Here is a 7,782-nt window from a genome sequence, read left to right as displayed (position 1 = left end):
GGTTGAGTACTCTGGGAATGCATCAGAATAATTTGGTGTACTATCTTTCATTCAGTTGATAAGTCTATTCCTATGGTGGAAATGATCTGTGAGAATCACAAGTATGAGAGTTAAAGCAATGTGGTATTTTGGTAGCTGAAGCCTTACTTCAATGTTTTTATTTTCAAAATAAAAGAAAAATAAAGAAACCACAAAGCTTGCCCCTCATCTTCTCCAGGAAATACCTCTCCTAATGTAATGTAATGTTACAGAGATACATTTGTTACTGGGCTAATTTCCATCTAAGCATTAATGGAGTTATACCGTGTTCCCCCCAAAATACGACCTAACCGGAAAATAAGCCCTAGCATGATTTTTCAGGATGACATCCCCTGAACATAAGCCCTAATGTGTCTTTTGAAGCAAAAATTAATATAAGACCCGGTCTTATTTTTGGGGAAACACGGTAGGCGTAATCTCACATTTTATTCCTTTTTGAGTTTACATTTCAGCTCACCTTCTCCACCTCACCCTCCACACACACAAACACATTTCACCTTATCCTACACACCCTGGTCTCACCATTGAAAAAAACAAGTTCAAATTGGGCATCAATTTTTGGAAGCTGTCCCAAGGCTCAGAGCTGTAAAAATAAAATACTGATGGTAGTGAATGCATTGAGTCTTTATTGTATGCCGTATTATATGCTGTGTCATTGAGGACTCACATTAATCCGGCATGATAGTACTTAATCTCCATTTCACAGAGAATTTTTCAAAAATTCTTCTTTCAAAAAAGAAGACTGAAGTCCAAGGTTTTATAGCTCATATATCCTGAAATCGGATTTTGTGTTCTGACTTTCTAAACCCTTGCCCCTCAAAGCATCATCACCCTAATATATGTTGGAAATGTAGCATCTCAGGTCCCACTCCAGACCTACTGAGTCAGGACCTGCATTTTAGCAGGAGCCCACCTGATTCATATGCACCTTTAAGTTTGAGAAACAGTGGTCCACACAATACCACTTCCTGTTGGGTACATACTTCCTGACAGTGCCCATATTGTCTGGGGCTGGAAGCCCCACCAGACTTCCCAGTGAGTCAAACTTTCTCTTCAGGAGTGATCTAAGCAACAAGATTTTTGCTCATAGAATTCCATCGTATTGATATAAATACTCAACCCAAGATCTCTCTCTTCCTCTCACCCATCATCAAGTTTCAGTTTTCATTTTTGGACCCCGTTCACAGATGTGAGCAAGAAGGGGCCAGAGGTTTGCAGAGAATTGGGTGAGCCATGGGGCTTGCTTGTGGCACCGGTGCCCTAAACAATATGGCTTCAACTTCTGATTGACTCTGGAGGGTCACCTGACTGATAATTTCTCCCAGTGCTGCTTCTGTCCCTGTGCAGGCTATAGGGAAGTGCTATGGATGAGAGAGCAGGGGAACTTTTGCAGGAAACACCCATCAAGCAAGAATCTTGGTAGAATTGGAGGCATGGAAGTGGTTATGGGTACAGGCATGTGGATTCTGCTAACATTATTAAAGGTTATTTTTACATCGATACCACTCACAAGTAAAAGTCCAACCACTATTTACACATTTTATGGAGTCCAGAAGACTGTGGAACTGATTTATTGTAAAAGTGGGCTCTTAAAACACTATATGAGGTCAAAGTTGTTGGATGGTCAATAAAAATTAATTTTTCCAGTCCAAGTATTTCATACACATTTGCTTTGGTACAGCACTAGTGACAAAGGGTGCTTTATGACATTCTTCTAAGGACCATTATGATGTTAATAAATAAATAATTTATTCTCTTCTTTCCAAGAGCTAGAGTGTCTCCAAGCTTTTCATTTGCCAGTTCTGTCTGGGGAAACCTTTTGTCTTCATCACCACCTGTCTGTAGGGGTCTGAGTTAAGCAGAATGGGCTGCTGTAGAGTGATGGGAGGAATTCTTTCCTCCCGAGATGTGGTTGGGGCAGAATGCTGGGACAGAAGCCAAGTTTTCTGCCAATAGTGTAGAGCATGAAACTGTAGCATACTCATTAATGTCGCTGTATCTTTCTTTTCCACGTTGAATGAACAGAAACACTTCATAGAAATAATATTTTGTAGAAGCAGTGCGATGTAGCTGACCAGAGCCCTATCTCTGGGCACTCATTCACCTGGGCAGCAAAGGGACATTTTTTCACAGGGTTCCTGCATTCACAAGATTAGAAAGTTATGGGAACATCTTTATCATAGAATCAAAGTACTCAAAGGGGGCGCTGTAAGATCATTTTATACATTTTCTTCTTCAAAGATAGGCAGACATCCAAATTTTTACAGAGATGAGAGGCAGTGAGATATAATGAAAAGAACAAGGCTGTAGGTTGATGCAAATCTTGGAATAAATCTTAGTTCTATTATTTATTAACATGACTTTAAGGAAATTGTTCAACCTCTCTGGTTTTTAATTTTCTCATATTCAAAAATGAGGAAATAGGTGCTTTTGTACTTTTGATCCTTAAAACATGGCTGCAAGTTGATTGTTAAGATAGTGAAACAGTCAATTTAATGGGTGAGAAATCTTGTTTCCATATAAGCTATGCTTTTTAGACACAATATTTGATTAATTTAAATTCTAATATCTCTCCCATGTTAATTTTTCTTTGCAATTGAACATGTGGTTAGACTGTTTGAAAATCCGGCTGAGGTTAAAAATTTATCATTTTTAATGTGCCTAGTAATTATCATCTTTTTCTTGATTATATTCATTTGGTGATACTAGTAAGAGAACTTACTAGTATGTATACTTTTCTTTTTCTATTGTCCATTCTTTTAATGGAAAATAGTAAGTTGCAATAAAATATTCAAATAACTGCACAAATATTGAATTTTGGATTGCTTTATCCACAGAAGTTATTTATTGGGGTGGTTACTGTCAGCTGTTGCTAAAAATCACCTCCAAATCTCAGTGGCTTAGTTTATTTTTTTGCTCACCTAGAGTCCAAGGGGGCTGAACTTGCTTGGGCAGCTCTTCTCCATGATGGGACTGAGGGGTCCTGGCATCTTCCCTGGGTGGCTCTGCCATCCATTAGGGCCTTGTTGGGAGGCCTCTCCTGCATCTGCTACATTCAGCCAGCTGATAAGTAGAGAGAGAATGATGAGAATCTCATGGATCCTTTTAAGGACCAGGATTGTAAATATGCACAATGACATCTGCTCATATTCCATCCTATTTAGATGCAAAAGGACTGAAAGATGTCGTTTTCCTGTTTGCCCAGGAAAGAAAGAAAAAATGGTTCTGTGAACCCCTCACCCTGTCTGTGCCTGACCACATTGCTGTCCAAACCAAATAGAGAAAGCCACCATGGGGGCTTTCTCACGAAGTTTGTTCATCAACTGATGTACAAAAGGGTGGGTTTAGTGTATAGTAAGCAGTATATACCTGTCCACACATGACATATGAAAATTGAATATATGAAAGTTGTGGAATTTTTATATATCAATCTCTCAGATTTACACCTACTTCTGAGTTGTTGCAAAAGAGTGAGTGAGATATTTAGGTGACAATATCCAGCACAGAATTACCAGTGACCAGTGATTTCAGAGAGTGGCAACCACACCGGCATCCTTGGCTTCACCTGAGAACTTTTCAGAAATACAAATTCTTGGGTTTCACCCCAGACCCCCTGAATCAGAAACTCTCGGGGTGGGGCTGACAACCTGTGTTTTAACAAGTCCTTCCAGGTGATTCTGATACAATGAGGTTTGAGAACTACCGCAACAGATATTGGTTTTATTATTTTCTTTAAAGGAAGGAGACTATTCTTTTCAAAGAAAATAGATTCTTCCACAGTCTCCTTTAGTAAACTTTTCTAGTGATAAATGGGTTCCAGCTAGTCTGAGATTTCTTAGATGTTGCCAAACTTGATTTTCTACAGTTTAATCATTTTCATTTTGAATTGTCCTCATAGAAATAGAAAAACATCTGATCACCACTCTTCCTATACTTCTCCATCAATGTCAAGACCATTCGACCATCTGTAAGTCTTTTCTTCTGTTGGCTCTCTTAAAACGTTTTTTTGTTTGTTTGTTTTTTTTTTTTTTTTAAAGAACTGACTTCTTCTTTTTTTTTTTTTAATTTGTGTTGGGGAATATTGGGGAACAGTGTGTTTTTCCAGGCCCCATTAGCTCCAAGTCAAGTCGTTTTCAATCTAGTTGTGGAGGGTGCCGCTCACTGGCCCATGTGGGAATCGAACCGGCTACCTGGGTGTTATGAGCACTGCGCTCTAACCAACGGAGACAACCGGCCACCCTCACTTAAAACTTTTTAAAATATGTGTACCAGTTTTCAAACATGACTCAAAGTACGTTAACTGCTATTTTCTTATGACTTTTTGTGTGTGAAAAATGAAGCTTTACGATAATTTCATACCTGGGAAAGTTTCCATTGACTTTTGTTTCTCCAATGCTCTTTGTCAAATAAGATTGTGTATTATATTGGAATACCTCAGGAAAATAAGTATTTCTTTACAAAACTCAGAATATCAATTTATCCCAAATAGGCTACTAATGGTATTATCTGAAAATTATCTGAAAATTATCTGAAAATTGTCAGGCATACAACCGCAACCAATATTTTCTATCAAGAACATATGAGTGATTCTTGCTATTGTGATCAGAATGCTTTTAAAAGAAGTGAGTCCTGATGAATTCAGTAACTTGAAAGGTGTTTGATTTGAGTGAAAAATTGCTAAGTCATACAATAAATCACAATTATTTAACCAACTCAAACATTAGAGTTGTTCTTCTGGACTGATAGTGAGATTGCCTCCCTTTACTTCATCTGGTAGAGAGAAAAGGAAGAGAATAATCTCATGGGTGCATTTATAAAAGGCACTTAAAAAACGCTAATGAATAACAAAGAAATATAACCCCAGAAAGAAGGTGACTTGGAACACTGGCTTGGGTATAGGGCAGACCCTCTGGGAATAGCTTGACGAGATTTTCACCTTGTTCTTTCCTTTAATTTGTCTGCATCTCAAAAGTAGAACTTTCTAAAACCTACCATCTTCTGGGAATGAATCAGAATTTGTCCTGGGTCTTCCTGACAGGTGTGCCCCTAGGATTCAGGCCTCACAAATGAGCAGCCACCTTATAATGTGGGCCCTCAAGAGTGTAGCAGAGATTATGTTCTCCCTGTCTGACTTGAATCTGGGAGGACTGACTTGTCCAGTTTCAGAAGGGTGGTGACCCAGAGACATGGGAGCCGTATTTACCCCGCTTCCTTACCAACTCACTTATCAGTTTCCTGCCCAACTCTCTTCTTTTGCTTAGTAGGTTTCTGGGTAATTTCCTTTAATTATGTTTTAAAATGCCATTTCTGATGAATTACTCATTTACACATCCAAATTAGGATTTTTATTTGCCAGTTTCATCACAACTGGCTTAATTAACAATGTCAAGTTTTAAAACTATATTGTGACATTTAAACTTGTTATGCTTTTGCTTGTGGACATAATTAAGACAGTGTGTTTGGTATCAGTTTATTCTTAAAAAGCAAAGTAAAAGCAGATGAGGTGTATTTATAGACTCATCAGCCAATGAACGGATGAAAGAGAAAAAGAAATTAATGGGGAAATGTCAGCCAGAATGGAGGAGGGACCCACTGCGAAGTTCATTTCCAGACCAACTATTTGGAATTTTTTCCAAAGACAGCTGTCTCTTGAATTACAGTAGAGAGGTCAGGGGAGGGGGTGACATTCTAAGACTGCTGGGCCTCAAGTTAAGAAGCGGGCAAAGAGTAATATAATTCAAATAAACTTCTGCAGTCAGGGTGGGGGCCCAAGCACAATACTTATAGTCAAAACCCCACCTGGAGACATGCCTCCCATAAAGATTGGAGCTTAGGAAAATCTGGGAAAGAAGGAAAATCTCTAGGAAAATGCAGGAGCTTTGGAGCTTGGTCCAGGGCAGTTGAAAGCTGTTTTGATTTGGACTCAATGACCCCATTGATTTGGACTCAGAGAGAGGGTAGAAGACAAAATTCTAGTATAAAACTCCAACCCAAGTTACTCAGTTTTCAGCATAGACAAAAGGGAAAAATGAATTGCAAAGCTTAAATAAAGGATAGAAATTCATTTCTCTGTGTTTTCTCGTGGGCCTGGGCAGTACATTCCTTGACTGTGAAATGAAATACAAAGGTTGTCAGAGATTCTTGAGCAAGTGTCTAACATAAGACACAGGTGAAACAGAACAAATCTGCATTGTTTTGAGTACATGTAAAGGGACTGCGCAGTGGGAGGAAAGATGGTTGTTTGGCCTTCTGTTTTAACCATCCGTATTTCAGAGACTAGGAGGAACGACTCGGGCCCGATGAAAGTCCCGTGCTCTACAGCAGCTCGTCTGACGTTGGACAGGGGTGGTGGTGGTGGTGGGTGGGAGCAGCAGAGGAAATGGCTTCACCGATTCTCTTCCTAAAAGGGTCTAAAGGAAGGTTCATTAATGACTTAGAAGACATTTTTGGGGGATTTTCATGGGTGAACAACCAAGAGGAGTTCTTCAAAAAAATCAGATTAAAAATTCCTTTTCTAGGTGATTATAATGTGTCAATAAAAGGTAACAATTCAGAAAAGAAAAGGGCCCTCTGGGAATTCATGAAAGAATGCTTCTTTTGTTTGTTGTGGATGATTTTCTCTAGGTCCCAATGTACCCACATTTTCCACCCATAGTTTTGTTTCCGTATATCCCTTCCTGCACCTCAGTGAATTTTGTTGATGTATTTTATTGATGTGTATGTGTTTGTGTGTGTGTGTGTACATGGGATTTTGTATTCTTTAAAGAGAAGGAACATGATACTGTCTGCATAGAAAAAAAAGGAGGCAGGGAGGAAGGAAGGAGGTAAGAAAGGAATAAAAGGGATCAAAGCATAACAAATCCAGTTGTTTAATCATCTAAAAACCTTTCCTGTTCTGAACAATCTCCTCAGCTTGATACATCTGGAGAGACTGAGGAAATGAGTTCACAGAACTTCAAGCGTTGTTTTTGCTGAGTTGATTTTTCTGTTATATAGATAAGACCTGTGTACAAGTATATATTTTTAAAAATGTATGTATGTACGTGTGTACACACACACACACACACACACACACACACACACGAGGTCTGACAATTAAGTTGGAGAACTTGTTGCAACGATATTGCTAACATTTTTTGATATCAGAGGGATTATTCATTACGAATTTGTACCAACTGGACAGTTAACCAAGTTTACTATTTGGAAGTGCTGAAAAGGCTGCGTGAAAAGGACGACCTGAACTTTTCGCCAATAATTCATGGCTCTTGCATCACGACAATGCACCAGCTCACACGACACTGTCTGTGAGGGAGTTTTTAGCCAGTAAACAAATAACAGTATTGGAACACCCTCCCTACTCACCTGATCTGGCCCCCAGTGACTTCTTTCTTTACCCAACGATAAAGGGAATACTGAAAGGAAGACATTTTGATGACATTCAGGACATCAAGGATAATATGACAACAGCTCTGATGGCCATTCCAGAAACAGTGTTTCAAAATTGCTTTGAAGGGTGGACTAGGGGCTGGGCTTGGTGCATAGCTTCCCAAGGGGAGGACTTCAAAAGTGACTGTAGTGATATTCAGCAATGAGGTATGTAGCACTTTTTCTAGGATGAGTTTGCAAACTTAATTGTCCGACCTCATGTGTGTATATATATGGTCAGAATACACACACACACACATATATATACACATATGTATATATATGTTGCTGTACATTTAATTCACAAAACAGTTACCT

At 39.0% G+C, this 7,782-nt stretch overlaps 1 long non-coding RNA gene across 1 annotated transcript in view; it reads left to right on the top strand.

The window, feature by feature from the left end:
• Positions 1 to 3,092: 3,092 nt before the first annotated feature.
• Positions 3,093 to 7,782, top strand: part of LOC109447781 (uncharacterized) — a 54,192-nt gene continuing 49,502 nt past the window's right edge. Inside the window, exon 1 of the long non-coding RNA XR_016022169.1 lies at positions 3,093 to 4,006. This is a non-coding gene — a long non-coding RNA (uncharacterized LOC109447781). The remainder of the gene's footprint in view (positions 4,007 to 7,782) is intronic.

This window comes from Rhinolophus sinicus, chromosome 1 (assembly GCF_057876585.1).
Source record: "Rhinolophus sinicus isolate RSI-liver-muscle chromosome 1, RSI-T2T, whole genome shotgun sequence".
Lineage (NCBI taxonomy): Eukaryota > Metazoa > Chordata > Mammalia > Chiroptera > Rhinolophidae > Rhinolophus > Rhinolophus sinicus.
Note: the sequence above shows the minus strand (reverse complement) of the source record. Positions and strands in the feature narration are given on the sequence as shown.